The 18,538-nt window shown below is 36.0% G+C and overlaps 2 protein-coding genes across 3 annotated transcripts in view; one reads left to right on the top strand and one right to left on the bottom strand.

Annotated features, from left to right (window-relative positions):
- COL10A1 (collagen type X alpha 1 chain) overlaps positions 1-10,822 on the bottom strand; it is a 30,414-nt gene extending 19,592 nt beyond the window's left edge. The window contains exons 1-2 of one of the 2 annotated variants that reach the window (XM_038131497.1): positions 7,196-10,822; positions 5,418-5,575 (exon numbers count right to left, since the gene is read on the bottom strand). The gene's annotated coding sequence lies outside the window, so the exon portion shown is untranslated. The remainder of the gene's footprint in view (positions 1-5,417; positions 5,576-7,195) is intronic. The other variant, XM_038131498.1, reaches the window with a different exon arrangement.
- The window catches only part of NT5DC1 (5'-nucleotidase domain containing 1), a 128,005-nt gene that overhangs the window by 32,470 nt on the left and 76,997 nt on the right, over positions 1-18,538 (top strand). The gene's annotated exons all lie outside the window — the stretch shown is intronic.

Below are 18,538 nucleotides of genomic sequence, written 5' to 3' on the forward strand. Positions count from 1 at the left end.
GCTAGCTTTCCCTTTTTTTTAAAGATACTTCATATTTTTCCAACAATAGATTTCAGTATTAGATTTCGATGTAGTAGATTCAAAAAGAAGCCTTATATACAGAAGATCCATCTGCAAATTCAGTAGAAGTTACAAGAATGAGATTGAGAATGTTATTTTTTGATTGAAATTCTTTTCATTTACCAGCTTGAAATATATTTAAATAAAGCTGAGAATCTTGAAACATTGTCCATATTTCAGGACATAAACATAACACTGTTTGTCTGTTGAAATATTAGTTCACCATATAGTTCACCAAGAATGCATGTTAGTTCATTCAGAGAGCTTATTGTTTCAGAAAATAGACCTCCTGTGTCTATAGACCTGTGGTGCATGTATTTGCTTACTTAAATATTAGTAAGTAAAAGCAAAATTAAAATACTAGAATATTTTTCTCCTGTTTCCTTTTTATACCTGTCTAAATCCAGATCTTTTCTGGTATGTCCTGTGTACATAAATTGTATTTAAAAATTGGCTTTCATATTTGGATTCCACGTTTGACTGTGCTGATGACCACAGGATGTTTACATGAACTATGGCAGACTTTGCCCTCTGAGCCTTTCCTGCATTGCTATATCCCTGAGACACTCAAATAGTTTAGAGCAGGGGATTTTGTTTGTTTGTGCACCAATAGCTTGCAGGTACTTTAAGGGACTATATATTTAGGCTAGTCACATAAGGAGTGCCAACACTGTTGGAAAACTGAGCTGGCAAGAGCATGAGCAGAATTTATTTGATATGTGAACTAATCTCTGGTCAACCTTACAAACTATTTAATACCAATATATGATAATTTTACTACCTTTACCAGTTTCTAGAGATACAAAATGTCAAATAAAAATAAGACAAACTTTTGCATTGACAAAGCAAGATCTGTTTTACAAACTTAATTGGAATAGTGGACACAGTTTTGTCACATTATTTCTAAAACTGATTTGGAATGTTCAAACTTCTACGGGATCATCTTTTAGAAGGAGAGAAAGACCTCAATGTAAAAATTTGTATTCTCTAAGAAAACAATCTGAAGTTTCTGGAGAATTTGGTTAGGAGCTGTCGTAGTGGTGCTACGTATGAATCTCACAGGGCTAAATGGTCTCTTGGAACACAGAGACAATTGGTCTTTCTCTTGGTCTTTTCACATGGAAAAATCAAAAATAGTATGTAAAGGACCTGTTTCTGTTGAGACTTGGCAGATTTAAGAATAGAGAGCAAGTTAAAATTCCAGTATTTTTAAACCATTTTTCTATGGAATGATAATGCAGGATGCACTACCATCCAGGTGTTCTGAGGGAAAACTGCCTCATGGCGTTTGTTCAAATTTCTGGCAGAACCCTCTTTCCCAAATTTGTTAAAATGCTCCTTAGAATCCTTCATTCCTAAGTTACCTGGAGGACAAAGGCACCTCAGATGCAGGTGCTTTTTTGTGTCTAGTAGTTGGGAGAAGTTGGCTTGCATACTTGCATACAACTGCAAAAAAGTGATGATCAGCAAGACTATGTTTTGTGTTTGGAGTTATTTTATGGCCTACATCTACAATGTCTACTTGAAATAAAACATTATTTTTCCAAGTTATACTAATGTTCAGGAAAGGACTTTAGGCTGTGGAAGTCTCAACCATCAGCTTATAATCAAGGCCTGATGGCATCTAATTACATTTCAGGTGACTGCACAGTGGCCTGTGAAGTAAAATATTCCAATTTTGGCACTGGCTTATGCAAGTGTGGATCAGGCCTCTGATGTTTTTTCAAGGACATATATACCCTAAGTCTGTATTTAACAGAAAACGAATTTATAAACAGAGTCTAACAATAGGTTCTGAGTTTCTGCAGTCAAGCTTATGGCCCATTAAAGCTTAATCAGCTCCCTATACCCCTACAACGCAGCACTTTTCCTTGACTTCTGTATTTATGCCACATGTCTGCATGCCTGGAAGGCACATAGGAAGGATCTCAAGTTTCTGTTCTTGTGCTAGGAGGACAAAGTAAATGTGATTATATTCTGTCACTGCCTCTTCCAGAGGAAACACAGTCTGTTTCTTTTGGACAGTGCTCCATTAAGCAGCTAAGTACGTGTGAGATCTTGACGCTGAAGGTGTAGATAAGCTCTTTGGGGCATTTAGCTGCCAAACTCTAACAAGGTTTTATTGTGCAAATGCAATCAGAAATTTGTACTAATTGCATAAAATTTCATGGTAGTGGCAGATTGGATATTTTGCACATTGTACCCCTATGTCCCAAATTCCAAACCTATGAAAAGAATTCATGCCTTGGAGCTGCTTTGCAAGATGTATGTACAGGACTAGGGTAGAAACATTTTTTCTGACTGACTTTTTATTAAAGGATGAACAAAAACAGTTTTAAACAAATATTTTTGAAAAAGCAAGCACATGAGGTATAATAAGTTGCAGTTATTGCATGGATATGAGGTATTGAGTTGGACTAGTGAAAATTTGACAGTGTTTTACCTGAAAACCTGATCCTGATGAAGCCTCACAGTTCACACTAAAGATGAATCATATATATTTCCTGTTATAACATCAGGTAATCATTTTAACGCTAAACTCTTTTATGCTTTTACAATTCAGGGGATTAAGGTTTTTTTAAGGAAAACTATTTTCACAATTTTTTGCTTTTTATTTTTAAAGACATAGTATTTCGTATTGTTATTAAAAGCTGTTTGATCTACAAAAACCGGTATTGAAAGTTGTAGACTATCACTCAATCACCATGAATTAAAATGAAATCTTCCCAAGGGAAAAAAAGCCAAGAATGCAAATGTTTTGTATGTCCTTTATAGTACTGTAATTTAAAGCATGATCACTTGTTATCTCTGTTGTCTTGTTGAGAGACTTGTTTCTCTCCTTATTGGTAACTGTATCCCTCTGAGATCCTCTTGCCAAACAGATGCTAGGACTAAGAAATTAGTGCTTTGGAAAAGTTGAAACTCACAACTAAACTAGCTTCAGGCTTATTGTCTGTTCCCAAAGGCATTTATTTCCTTCTTCATCCTGGATATTTATTAAGTTTTCATTTGGAGAACCTTTTAAAGATGGGTACTGCAATGTTCCTGGCTCTTTTTGAAGAACAGTGGATTTTTATTTTTTTAAGTATGAAAAACAATGGCAAAGTCCATAAAAACTGTATTTTTTATTCTGTTTTCCCAAGATCTGTCATTTGTTTTTCTTAGTCTAGCACAGAATGTTTGCTCTGAGTTTCAGTTATTGTCATTTTAAATGACAAAAAATTAGAAAAACTTTCTGCATTCTCTGTGGTTTGGAGTTGATTGGGCTGTTATTGTTACCCTCCTGTGTATATCAGAATGAACTGTAGAGGACTATGTTTAAGAATATCAATCTATCTTTTGGGTCGCATCCCATGGGATGCTTTCTGAAACTGGTTGGTCATTACAACATGGAAGTACAGAAAGAGGATTAGATTTTTAAAACACTGCGTATGTGTGCATATTTGATTATTTTTAGGGCTCTTTCAGGGTTTTTTCCCCTGAACTTGGTTTCGTTATGGATATTGTGATTAGGCAGGGATTAAGCATTGTCACGATTATACTGACCTCCAGCTTTTCTTAGTGTCCTCATGACAGGAATCTTGCATGCCAAAGGCATATATGTAGTGGAAAATATAACACTAAAAGGGATTTGAGTAGTTGTGGCTATTGCAAAGAGTCCTGTCTCACATCAATAAAACTGATTCCTGTAGAAACTGCTGCCTTGTTAGCCACCACACATTCTGGCATAAGTTTTGAAGGTGTTTGAAGTACTCACAATATTGCCTCTGTTTAGGCAGTGCAATATTTAAGCTCGTGCCCCAGATAGCCTCATCCTAGGTGAGGCATCCTCTGAATGCTACTTTTATAGGTGCAACTAGCTGCTGTCCTCAGATGAGGCTGGAGATAAGAATTCATTATTTTCTCTAGTGACTGACTGATGTGTTCTGACATTCAATATGCTGTCAGTTAGAAATCCGTTCTTAAGTATCTGATTGTGCCATCATTTATGTACTTATTATATGTATCATTATTCAGTACTGAATGCTCTGTAATGCCTGCATCTCTCTGCATCTGGCCCTTAGTGTCTAATGATGATGAATGGCATTCACTGCCTGTAGGCAGAAGGACCCAAAAGGACTAAATCAGGCCAGGTGCTGTCCAAATTTCAGTCAAACCTTCCTAAAATGCAGTTGTAAGTACCTTCATTGATGGAGGATGATAAGATTGTATGGCTGACTACATTTCTATTATAGTTGTTCCTATTTAGAGCAGTTAGGCAATAGAAGATAGGGTGATTAGTTTTATTTCTTTGGACTTCAGCATGATGTTGGGTTACAATTTTGTAGTGTGGGGCGGGAGGGGGGATAATAGAATATAATACTAAAATAATACATTTTTAAAATAGCCCCCTTTCCCTTTACTGCTATTACTGCTATTTTTTTTCTCAGCCTGTCACCTCTTGAAAGTTGCTTTCCAAAGTTTGCAAAATGGCAAACCATAAGGAAACAACAAAGGAAATCTGTGTTGCTTTCAGGCTATTCTCTTTCTTCTTTCCAATACCACATCGGGATGTGGTTTTACTGCCTTTAGAGCTTCAGGACTTATTCTCCTGAAGACTCTCTGGGCTGGTGGAAGTGGGTGTAAAGGGAGAAGACATTTAGCCTGTAACTAGAAATGTGAACATTGCACATTTCCTACATAAAACATGCAAGCCATATGTATAGAACTGAAGGCTCATCTCAGTTTTTCAGTGTTTTTTTCCTATGCTTTTTTTTCCAATTTCCATATCTTTAGCTTTGCTCTCTCTGTCTCAGTGTATTTGATGCTTCCTCTTGCTATTGTGTTCTACCTACGCCTTTCCCCATGGTGTGGGTGGTGTAATAATGCTCATGCATTATCAAGCAGGGGTTCCATGGAGCCAAGCAGTATAGGTTAGTCCTTCTTTGAAAGAGTGAGTCCTTTTTTGAAAAGTAAGGCCAAAACTGAAAAGGAAATATGGTTTTGAAGCTGGCTAGTACAGAGTCTTTAGGTAGCAAGAAACTGCTGCATTATATAAAATGTTCTTGCTGCAACTTGTCCAATCCATGTTGACATAGAATCACTGCTTTTAAATAGAAAAATTCAGCTAGAACCCTGAAACTTCTGACAGAATCACTGTCTATTCTTGGTGAAGGCTTTGGATTTTCTAATTTTGTTATAATTTCTGTCATGCTGTCCAAGATCAGAATTTTCAATGTGTCCCGTCACAAATACCGTATTCTTTATTCAATAGAACTGAAGATCATCTGAGTTTGAGGCCTAGCCTGGACATGCTAAATAAAAATAAGCTTTGAATTTCCCATTCGTTTTATATGTATAGATGCAAAATGAAAAACCTGCTTCTTGGCTCCAAGAAGCTGCAGAGGAACTCAGGCTGGTGATGAAATCCTGCTGTAGTGACAGCCCAAGAATGCTGTCCACTCCATCAGGTCAGGTTTGGAATTCAGGGCACTTCTATTTTGTTTGTGTCTGTGAGCTTGAAAGAAGCTTTTTCCTGCAGGAAACAAATATGGATATTTTTATGATATGCCATCGTTTCAAGTTCCTTCTTGTAGTTGCTCAGTACTTGTTTTCTTCAAATTCATTTAAACTCTTAGGAACTGTAGAGTTTTCTAGCTATCTGGGAAATCACTACCAGGTTTCCCAGTAATTCTCTGGAATCTTGATGTGTGTCTACAGCTTATTCTCCCTTGAGCAAAATGTAATTTTAAATATTTTCAGTGTCTAAAGCCAAACTGGGTCATTACAATAATTCATTCCTACTGTCATAATACAAGCCAAAGAAGCTTGCTCAGTAGCTTCTGTTTCTACCCAAAGCATATTGTCAAGGACATAACATTCTATCCTAGCCTTTATGTAGCTGTAGGTTACTCTGGTTACTTCACAAACTGCTCCTGATCCTGTTTCATGCAACAGAGTAGAGCTTCCTTTGTTATCATATCTTTCAGTTGTTTGTCAGGAGTTTCTTTTTTATCTCTTTTTTTGTTTGTTTGTTTTCCTGTTTTTCTTTTATTTTTCCCTTATGCATTGGAGTGGTGTACAATACCATTTTAGCATGCAGGGAGCTATATTAACTTGTTTTGATTTGGAAGAATCTAAGCGTCATAAACTGTCATAGATGGCTACTACAGACACAATCTCTCCTACACATCCAAAAGAACTGTCTTAGTTTCGTATTTCGAGAACACTGTTCTCATTTCTGTGGCTTTATTTTCATATCTTTCTTTTTCTCTCGATCAATTTCTTGTCCGGTCATCTTCCTGCTTGTTTGGATATGTTATATATTCTGTCTTTTGGATACAGCTCATGTGTTCCTATGAAAAAAAAATTCATGCATATATATTCATAAACTGTATTATATGCACACTGAATGGATAACAGACTAAAACAAACAAAGTTTAAAAATGTGCTTTTTCAGTAAGACATCTTTTGTATATATGGAGATGAAAAAATAAGTATCACCTAATTTTCAGAATTTAATTCCAACACAGTTTTCAGGCCATACATAAAAATGATACATTTTTAGTACAAAATACACATTCTTTTTGAAAAGTCATGTAAAAATGAATCCATTAATATTATGAAATTGCATGGAAAATGTCTAACTATTTTTTTCTAATCTCTGATTGCAACTAGTTCCTGACTTAAAAATTCAACTTTTATACTAATTGACATCCAAGAGATATCTCTCAGATATGGGTATGCTATAGAAAAGCTTTGTAAAAATTCGATTTAATATCTTTGTCTGCAAATTCAAAAGAAAGAGAAGCATTGTTTCCTTATCAGAGAAGGAGCATTCCTTGAACTATTCGCTAGACATTACCCTTAGGTGCATGAAAATCTTTACCTTTTCAAGTGTCTTTAATTTCCTATTTTCCAAAGTAGTTTTAAACGCTGTAATTCTATTTTGAGAAATATTAATTGATGCTTTTATATATAGAGCTCAATTAACTTGTATGTTATACATCAGAACAGCATTCATCTCCTTTGGAAATGATGGGGAGCAGAATGACAGACTGTACTGTTCACCAGAGCAAATGTCTGGACTGGTCCCCTGCATCTGTAAGTACAGTCTGTTGGATCCTAACTTCGTCCATATTGACAAAAGTCCTACCTTTGTCAAAGATCTTCTGTCGGAGTAGTCTGCTAAATTAGTCTGAAGTGTATCTTCTAAGCCAGAAAATTACTTTAAACAGGAAAGGCTAAAGTAGAAGTAAGGCTGTGACTGCAAATATGAATCAACAAAGGAAATCTGGCAGGCCCAAAGCTACATGACCTACGTGAAGCCCTTCAGAATGTTTCTGTTGACAGATGCATGACTGGACTTGCATCTGGCAAGTTCTGCTGAGAGACACCAAAGCAGCTCCTTTTTTGTTGACCAGAAGAGTGGGCATAAAACCCTTTCTGTGACTTGCCAAAGGTACACAAGTAAATTTGAGATGCCAGTTTCTATTTGTGTCTGTGGTAGCAGGTTGTACTTTTCCTCTGGCTGTCATTTATTAACTCTTCACAAGTCCTGCATTACAATTTCCATTGCTAATGTCTAGCTGACCCCATGAAGATTTGTTGTACTTGCATTTGGGTTCTTGAGAGTTTGTATTTTCTCTAGAAGCTGCAGCTTTACAGAAAGGTGCTCCTCAGGGTATTTTATGCCTCTGGCCAGCTACACAAAGCAAATTCTGCTTTTTTCTGTTTAAACCTCTGAACACATTGGACATGTTTATACAGCTGGCACCAGACTTTTGCAATCCTGCAGAAGCCAAGTGGATGTGAAATAGGCCTTTAGTGGAAGCTGTGTGACCACCTAGAGTGGTGCAGCACAATACATGTGTTAGCAAGGGGACATCCATGCTAATGCAGCTTTGTGTGCAGCCAGACCAGGGTATAAGCAGAGTCTGGTTGCACCTGCCTGCATAGATACCATTTCTGTGTCCAAGAGATGGTGTAGAACTGCCAGTTCTGGTCGCCTAAAAATAAATTATCAAATTACAGAAAAAAGAAATAGTTGTACTGGTGCAAAATACAAGGAGAGTGGAAAAAGAACATGGCTGGAAAAGGAAAATATTTTTTTTTAACACCAAACTATTTCCATCAAAATGCCAGAGCACACAAAACTAGGATTTGGCAGGAGCCTTTTCCACGCAGCAGTTCTCTGTTGGATGCTATGGGGAAAGTGGCTTTGGAGCTGGATGAGTGAGGAGGCTGGAAATCCTATTGTGTGTTCTTACGATTTTGAACAGAACTTCTTCCTTCTGAACTGCAAAATATGGCAGTTGGTATGTGGCAAATAGTCAGGTTTGTAACAAATATGCATAACCAATTATGGAGTATTCTGTGAAGCAGTGGATCTGGAGAGAACAGCTTTGGTGTCTGTTACAGTGCATTCCTAGAACTTCACTCAGTGATTGAGCGATTCTAAAGAAAGTGAAAGATAAATCCTTCCACACCCATTGGAAAAGCAGATATTTTCCCTTTAGCAGACAACGTGTGTTGTAGTTAAACTTATATATTAAATACTTTTTTTTCTGGGAAATCAGAGCAACTGCTGTTTTTACTAACAGTAAAGACTGAAGAGATGAGGAGTACCTCAGTATTAAAGATCTCCTTCTATACAGAACATAAACATTTCTGTGTTAAGAGAGATTTTACCTTAACCTTGTATCTCAAGATAACATATGAAATTACCACATCCATAATCTCTGATTCACATAAATTTACAGAAAAGAAGAAAAAGAACAAAAACAACAACAACAACAACAAAAAAGACTACACAGCCTCATTCCCAGAAAGAACTCCAGAGCTGTTGTCTTTCATCACTTTAAACAGATGTAGTTTGTATGAGTATTCTAGAAATGTAGGTGTATCAAAAGACCTGCTTTAAACAGCAGACAATGAGAAAAGCTAAATATTTGTGTAAGTGACATTAGGTAGTATTAGTCTTTATCTCCTAAAAAGGCTAGTACAGATAATAGTGTAAGAGCCACCTTCTTTAGCTCAAAAGCTGACTTATGCTTTTAATTACTGATTCAGCTGAACAAGTTCTGCTTACAGAACACAAACTGCCCCATAGAATTGCGCAGACTGCTCGCATGATTCAAAAAATAATTATCTTTTTGGTTAGTGTGATGGTGTTTTTTTCCCTCCATAAAGAAGATCAAGAGTCCCAGAAGACAGTTTAACTGATCTTTAAAAAATATTTGGTGGTCTACGGATAGAAGCATTATTTTGGGGCTGATTTATGGCAGGAGGAACCTCCAAATATGAGTTAGGACAAGTAGTGCCATCTACCAGGGATATTTTAGAAGACAAATTTTGGGACTTAAAAGTGAATTTGATGAGAATTCCTTTAAAAGAATAAATCCGAGCTAATGATTCCTGAATACTTTTAAACTTTTTCTAGCTATAGCAGTTAGATAAATAGGTGTAGTTATACATCAGAAAATGTGGAGGATCAGAAAACACTATGAGTGCCTTGTTTGAGGACCAGTCACAGCTTTGATACTCGTGACATTGACTACAACTTGATGCTTTATACTAGCCTGACTTAATTCAGTGGATTTGCCAAAGTAGATATTGATCAAAAAAGGAAAAAACAAAAAAAAAGTGTTGAAATTGTTTAATGCTGCTACAGCTAAATACCTAGTTCAATCTATTGATTTTCAATTCATCTATGCGTAGTTTTTACCCTGTCATGGATTAGTTAAACCTACCCAATTAGCCTAAGGGAGATCTAAAATAGTGGCTTACAGTGCTGCTAATGCAATATGAGAAGTGAGCTGTTATATCTTGGAAGAGCAACAGAAGCAGTTATATGCAAGATTTGATTGCTTTTATGTGGATGGAGATAAAATTGATAAGGTTGATGAAGTGAACTGTTAAGAAATGTCACTGTCTTCCCCTGTAACTAAATTCCCTCTGTCCCTCACAAATGGAAATTAATCTCAATAATGCTTTAAATTTTGGGGTTCTTTTTAAAAATCACTTCTTCTGCCAAAATGCTTTTGTTGGAAAAACTTTAGGATGTTTTCTTGAAAAGCTTGTATTTCCCAAATGTTACTTTGAAAGACTGTTAATTTTGTGGCTAAATTTCATATGTTCTTCATTTTCTTTTACTAAAAACAAATTAAAAGTTGCACATATGTATGTGCGTATGTGAATTTATAGTGAGAAAGGGATAGGAGGGCAACCTTCAACCTGGAAAAGGTGACAGACAACCAAGAAATATTTTCCCATCACTGATTTAGCCATTCCAACTTATGACCAACTAGTAAATTTCTCTTTCCAACCTGGCTTTTGCTAGTTAAACACAAGATGTTTACTTTGGCTGCAGGACCTTTAGGCAGACGTGGTATGAGAGGCAGACAGTGCCAAGTTAGTTGAAAGGTCTGTTAAAACATTTGAAAGTGGCCAAGGAGGAACAATACTACTTATTTATTTGAACTATTTGGAGTATTAAAATATGGAACTGCTTTCTGTGTTAGTAGGGAAAACACATTTTTTTCTACCTGAGAATGTGGTACAACATTGGCAGATGTCAATTATTTGTAGACTTAAAAGAAATCGTTATATTCTTATACTACCTAGAGATCTATTTTGTTTATTTAGCAGTTTGAAAAAATGTAAAATTCATATTAATGCTGAGGATGGAAATGTTGACATTATTAACAGTAATGCGAATTTAGCCTGGCTTTTCTGCTGCTGGAATGCAGTTGTTTTTTCTTTTGTTTGCCTGATAATAGAGTCCATAAATAATTGCAGCTCAACTGATCTGCAAATAGCTTTTAGTTTGTAATCTTAAAGCATAAGTTGGGATCTTTGTCATTGTATTTTGAGTTTTAACCTAAAAGTTTAAAAATTATGTGATGAAATAGAGAAAAATAAGATTTTCACAAGGCATCACATAAAAAGAAACAAGGTATTGTGTCAAAAACTAAGTAAAACAGTTGCACTATTTATCTTTTTATCCATCTTTGTCACAGTTATGTACCTTTCATCTCTTGTTAATCTTTTCCTTGTGGTTTCCTTAATTTTGTTCAGATTATAATTTTTATTGTCAGCAGCGTAGTTCATTACAGCCTTTTTTAAAAATCTTCATTTGTTTTTCTCATTTTCCATGTGTAAGGGTATTTATATATGGTATTGCATAATTGCATGTGTAATTATTGCATTGTCTGTTCATGCTTGCTTAATTGAAAAATGGAAGCAAGGCATATATTTTGTTATCAATACATAGAATGAATGAAGCACCTACATAGAATGAAAATAGCACCTTGTTGGAATTATATGTTGAACACTTTTATGCTTTTGTTACAAATATGAGAAGTTTTCCCCTACTTTCCATTGGTTTTAATTGTCAAAGGTTTATGTGCAAAGGACAACAGACATTGTATTTTGATGAAAGCAGAAGCATTAGCTCTTTTCCAGAATCAGAAGAGCGATGTGTTTGTGAGATATAATAACTGTTATGAAATTTTGCTTTTAGTGGGTTCAGCCTAACACTACAATTTCTCTGTGTGACCTTTTGAACACCTTATGTCCAAGTTATTGTCCTTATTTCAGCTGGACAAAGGTGTGTAGTGAACCAAGATCTTGAAAAGAGGTTTGCTTCTGGCAGCACACCCCAACCATGATATCAAGGCATCTTCAGCACTGTCCAGTAGCATTCACATATTCATCATAAAAATATTTCTTATAATCCTTTGCATTATTCTTTCTCATTATAGTAAGAGAAATGAACAGAAATATGTTCATACTAGGTCAGCACAGGGGACAAACACAACAGGGTTTCTGTTCCTGCCTCCAGACTCCTCTCTTAAAGGAAAAATGTGTTTGTAAAGAGTAAAACTAATACATACCTGAGTGCTAAAAGTATTCTAATATTTCTATTTAAAACCAAAGGTGTCTCTGAGGAATTCCCACAGATACAACATTACAGTTACCTTTAATAACTCAGCCTGCAATTTCATGTGTAAGTGTTCAGTCCAGCACAGAAAAGGTCATCTACAAGGAACAAGAGAGACTGCATATAGAAGATTTACCCCTTGCTTACGAATATCATTCTTGCCCTTTTTTTCCCAGTGACTATTCTTGTGAGTAGTGCTAGCTTAGGAAAAGGGGGCTCACAGTTGAAATTGTAGTAGTGTCATTTGTGTCACAAAAAATTGTTTAACAAGAAAAGAACAGAAGTCAAAGGGGATAATGTCTTCAGCATATGCAGCATTTTCTAGTTACTTTCTGTATTTTAAGTGTTCCATCCCTTTTTCTTTGTAATGTAATTCTGCTTCCTAATTCAATAACTTTCAAGATAATATTTGGCCTAAGAAATTACTGGAATAAACCCAAGAAATCTGTAGCACTAAAAGACATTTTTGCAAAAGTTAACATCTAAAATGCCAAGAGAACTTTCTTCCAATTCTGACATCTGTCTCTTATTTTTAAGCAATGGCTTTAAATAATTTCCCAGGTGTTACAGAGCATTTTTATCAAATCCATGTTTTTATATCTCCTAAATTGTATCTCCTACATTTCTGCAAGATATGTACTTCTTTCTTACTCAGTAACCCTAAATTTTTTCTTCCTCACAAAGTATTAGTATCATTGGAATGGTTTATGTGTGTTTCCAATGGCAGGCACTTGGAGGTTAATGTTATGTGTAATATGTGCTACTGTAGTCTGTTAATTCAAAGTAATTTGAAGGCAGAATGATAAGCCACATGTGGATAAAGCCCAAATCACAGCACTGGTTGTCATCCCCCTGTTTCTGTGCTTTAAGTCTGCCACACACCATGTAATGAATTACCTTGCATCAAAACAGCAAGGTGTGAATATGCACTTAGTAGTCTGTGGTAAATGTGGAATTAGGAGAGTTATCTTTATGGGCAAAGCCAGAGTTTCACAGCTGAGCTCATCCACTTGGCTGCTTGCCATGAAAAGGTCAGCTTCTCTGCCCTAGCTCTGTCCTTTAGTCCCCTTCCTGTGTTCTCCACATTTCCTTCCACCATGTGTGGCAGTTGTCAGGTTCTTTCAGGATCTGCTTTAACTAAGATAGCTAAAACTAATCAAATGTTTTTACTGGTTTAGTTTTCTTCCATTCTAGAAAATTGAAAGAGCATTATAGGCATGTTCCATCAGCATTAGATTGAAAGAGTAAGCAGAGGAGGAACAGGTCTCTAAATCATTTTGAATGCTCCACAGTCCATGTTTTGAGTTCAAGTCTTTGACTCTAGCTATGAACACAATTTTATTTCATTTTTTTAAAACCTGGACCTTGTATATGAAACAGAGACATTTGTTGCCTCACATGGTTAAAGGTAAACTGAAGTCCTGAAAATGAGCTGGGTTGCAATTTATTTCCTACAACGTTAAAAAGTTGATCATATCAGTGCACTCTAGATATTTGAAAACTTTGGATTACTTAGCAGTTTGAGACATCTTAAGTTAAAATGTGATATTCTGCAGGAAATCAAACTGGTCTGGTTCAGATTTACAAAGGCTAGTAAATTTCAAAATTTTTCTTACTGGAAAACAAGAATGGAGAGATGTGTGTGTTGTAGGAAGTCAAGCATTTTTCATGTCTTTGATTTTGAACATCAGGACTCTTTTTCTACCAGAGCAGCAAACCAGCTTAATTAACTTCAGTCTTTTCCTTTGCAGCTTTTTGAAAGGAATCTCATACTTGGGTAACTGAAATGCTAATATACTAACAAGGATGTAATGGTCTTATTTCAGTTACATAGATTATATTTAGAAAACCTTGACCTAATGGCTCATTGTTTTCTTCTGTTCCATGAAATGGGGTCTGACTCTTACTGACGGCCCATTTTGAGAATAGAATAAGCTATCAATCTCTATTCATCCAGACCCCAAATTAAGAGCACCTGCCAATTCCTGTGTATTATATTTGCACATACACTGCCATCTGCAGAGTGGCCTTACAGAGGATTACAATATCCTTAATGCCACCCATCTGGGTGGCCATTCTAAAAATAACCGGACAGTGCTACTCAAGGTAATGCTTCATGCACATTGACTTCAAGCACTGCCTACTGCACTTCCTAATAAACACCAGGCTATCATCTAAAATACAAATTAATCACTTTATGCTCATTTTGATTCTGACTGCCTTAGGGTAGATCATGGCTTGCAGTTTTGCTCTTCCTGGCTTATTCTGTTGTTAAAAGAATCCACTGTGTAGTATCTTTTTTCTTTCACCTATTTTGATACATTATGGGGGTGAAAACCTCTGTTAATCAAAGAATCCATATATCTTTTGATGCTGGGGCAGGAAACTGTGACCAGTGGTACTTGTGAATTACTACCTCCCCAGAATTACTACCTAATTTTATAGCCTGAGTCTTAAAAGATTATGTCCTAATGTATCACTTAGTACAGGTTTAAATTTTGTCTTTGCAAAAGGCAGACATTCTTAGTTTGGTGTCTAGATGTTTTCTGTTATCCCCAGCATTGTCATTGTCCTTTGTTTCTTCCTTGGTGTAACTAGGAAAAGGCTGGAGATCTGCAATTTCCCATATGCTTGCAGAAAGTCACCAAGTTTGAAGAGAGGCTGTAAAAAAAAATTACAGGGACACCAGATAGCAATCTCTTTAATGAAAAATGTTGTCATGTAAAAAAGATGTCCAAAGCCAAACAATATTTGATAGAGTGATGTTAATTTGGTGATTTGTAAGCATAGCTCCATATAAGGTTAGTTTTACTGTGCCAATCCTTTCCATAAATATATTAGAAGATTTTATTCATTATATCCTCACATAATATCTTGAAGTAAATTGAGAGCATAGCTCAAAGTTGTAGTACACTGTAAATGAGTCAAGTCCTGGCACAATAGAAATATAAATGAAAATCTGAAGTTCTGACTCATTTATGCCTTCATACACTTTGGAGATCCTTTAGGCTAGCAATGGAAGATATGCTGAATCTTTAAAAATTGTGTTCAGTAACTGTCTATTATGGGGAAAAAATGCTCAATCAGCACTGTGTTTGGGAGAAACAGTATTGTCTAGTACATTCCTCTCTCACTCTATCTGATATTATTAAGGATATTCTCCTGTGATTTTTGTCAAAAAGTAATTTAGGGCACAACTATCAAAAATACATAATTTCTCCTTTCAAGCTGCTTTTAAGTGTCAGAATTATCAGTTTTCGTGGTAAGCCATGCTAATCTCTTTTACCAACCACAAAGGCTTGAACCTTCGATTTTAGGGATTCCTGGTACATCTGTTTTAAAATTAAGGACTTTTCTTTGTAACAACTGCTTAGGTCTTCTGCACAAATAAAATTTTTAATATCACATTTAAAAATGCCTGCTTTTCATGCAAAAATGTGTTTAAAAGTGCTTTTGAATTCTTAATGCTATGTGAAGACAAAATCAAGTTAGGCATAAAGGAAGGACATTTTCTTTGGGGTGCTGTCCAGCTTTCTTTGATTTTAGTACTGCTCCTGTTGGTATGGTATGTGAGGATAAGTGTGGGGGTAGGGCTCACAGTCAGTGTGCAGATCTTTGCAGGTCATGATTACCTGCAGCAAATCTCTTGGATCCTCTACCTCATAATTGAGGAGTTTCTAAAAACATGCTGGGATGTGGGATGACCTGGCTGAATGATCTCCTCAAAGGAGCTGTGAGCAGTTACAAAACTAGTATTATCAGTATGACTGCAAATGTCTGGAAAAAATGCTATTAATTGGCTTTTCTGAAGCACAAATCCTAATACTCAGTCTTGAGCCCTGAATCAGCCCAACTAAGGTTAGGTACATGCCTAACTTCAGTTGAGTTCATTACTTTCTAAAAGTGTCTTTGGTTGTTTTAGTTTGTTATACAGAAGTGAAAACACGAAAAGTAGTGAGCACATTGAACAATATTGAGTAATTCCAGTGTCATGGGCTGCAAGACCAGTTTGGTTTGGTGTGTCTAGATTTCTGGTGCCGTGTGGAGTTGGAAGAAGTAGATCAGGAAAAGAATAATTTTGGGTGGGAATTGGATGCCGCAAGCTTCTGTGGGAGAGAGGTTGATGGTAGCACTTCAGGGGAGATGCAGACTTAACATTAGGACATAGTTTACTAAGTTAGTCAAGTATTGGAATGAGCTTCCTAGAAAGATGGTCAGTGTCCCAAACCTGTTTGTTTTTAAGAGGAATATGGACAATGCCCTTAATAACATGCTTTGACTTTTATTCAGATCTGAAGTGATAAAGCAGGGGACCTGATGATCATTCTAAGTCCCTTCCAGCTGAATTAGTCTAGTCGAGTACATTCTGGTCTATTCCAAAGGATTGGAAAGTAACTGGATGTAGAGTGGGAAAAGCAAGAGTTTGGGAGAGCGGAACTTTCAGAGGCAACACATTGGCACTCTGGGATTGGGAAGATTAGATTTGTGAGGAACTAGAACAAAAGATTTAAAGCCAGAGGCTTTAGGGAGAGAAATTTGGAGGAGGAAGACGGAGAGATGGGAGGCTCTGCAGCAAAATGGACGAACCCAATATCAGCTTCTGGTACTAGAGGTACTTTTCCTCTCCCAGACATATGCATGGATATGAAATATCTTTGCCCTGACTTTTTGCCTTCATAAAGCCCTATATTTTAAATTCCAGGGACTTTTTAATTGAAACAAAACTCAAACAGCTTAATGATTCTGATTTTCCTTAGATTGCAAAGTTAACAAACAAACCCAGCATTGGTATTCTGTCCTCACTCCTCCTATATAGAAAGTCTACAAACCATAATTGAGAGCTATAGCTGTGACAGCTTTTAGGCTTTTACAGATGTGTTTTGGGACATGTTGCTTGATGTGTGTCCTGGTGTGTAAGTTCCTGCATGAGAATAAGATACATCTGAGAACCTCTGATAATGAAAGCTGTAGTACAACTGGGTCAAATGTGTTTAAGTAAATACACTACAGATACAACACAGTAAAAAAAAAAATCATCTGCAAGGAGCTTAGGTGTGAAGTACACTGGTTAATACTGAGCAAGCTAATTCTTTTGAGTTATCACCATGCATTATTTAATTTCAGGTATGAAGAAGGTGTTTGGCAATGATAAGCCCATACCTGCAGTTTAAAATATGAGCTGTAAGATAAGGCACAAAATAAGTTGTATTTGGTGGCTTCTTATGCCAAATCTGGGCCCTTCTCTATTAATGTATAACACAGTAACTCTCTGATAAGAGGACTTTTACTTTATTGAGGTGAGTACTTTGAAAATATTTCAGCTTAGTCTAGCTGTGTCCATAGATTGCAGCGATAATAGTTGGCATGGTAAGGGTCATCTGGAATATTCATTGAAAGTTAATTTTCCTTTCCCTTCAAAGGACAGGTTTCAAATCTTAAAATTTAAGTAAAATAAGACGAACACCAAAGCCTAAGTTCAAAGTAGTATTATGGAGTAAAATTTATTCATTAAAAATTACTGTATAGACTGTGAAAAATACCTGAAGCATTCTCTCCCCCTAGAAATAGAAAAAAAAAAAAACCCAACTTTTATATAAGCTCTCTGTTCAAGTCTTGTTTAAAGGAGCAAAAAGTTAGAGACAGTTTTTAATGTAGCCTCAGTTGCAAAGCTGTGGTAAGCTGCTTCCCCCAAATAAAGATGATAGTTTTTGTAACTCTATTCTTACACATTTTCATGCAGATACATTTCCAATGTATTTAAACAAGAAGAGCAGACATCAAAGCAGATGAAAGAAAATTAAGTATTTGTTTTCAATCTAAATTTCACTGCTTTTGTGCAACTCACACTTTTTTGTAAAGCTCAAGTGGTTTTGCCTGCTGCTACTCAGTGTTACAAGGCTACTTTGGAACATTTTAAACAGAAGTCTTTTGAACACACAGGAAATGTTCATTGTTAGTAATTTGTTAAATGATCAGGCTAGTAAAAATCTAGCATATGATTAATCTGGGAGCCAAGTAGTATTTTTTTCAATTGGTTTAACAAGGACAAAACCCCTATTCAAAATATATCGCTTTGGAAGTGTGAGTGAATTACAGCAGAAAGTTTTCTGATTGTGTGCAACGCATGGAGGAATATTTAAAGCATTGGAAGGCTCAGCTAAATCATTCTGCAGTTCAAGCACTGAATTTAACATAAGTGGCATACTTAGTGCTATTTTAACCTTTTATATCATATTCCAAGACTTGAATGCAATGTCTTTTTCCAACTTGCAATAGTGTTTATTTCTCAATTATTCAATGTTTGCTAGTATAATTATAAAATAAAAGCAAAAATCAGCATATTTTATGAAGCATCTATAATCAACATTTTTCTTTTTATAGAAAATCCTATGGTTGAAGGGAGAGTTGTAATTGCTATGTATTTTAATCACTGATCTAATTTCTTTTTGGTGTCCAGCTACAGGAATTGGTGTTTGTCCTACCTTTTAGTTGAATGAAAGCTGTCCCTCGATAGAGGGAGTGTCTGCTTGCCAGCTGCCACCGAAAATCCCTGCT

Source organism: Motacilla alba, chromosome 3 (genome assembly GCF_015832195.1).
Source record: "Motacilla alba alba isolate MOTALB_02 chromosome 3, Motacilla_alba_V1.0_pri, whole genome shotgun sequence".
In the NCBI taxonomy this organism is placed as follows: Eukaryota; Metazoa; Chordata; class Aves; order Passeriformes; family Motacillidae; genus Motacilla; species Motacilla alba.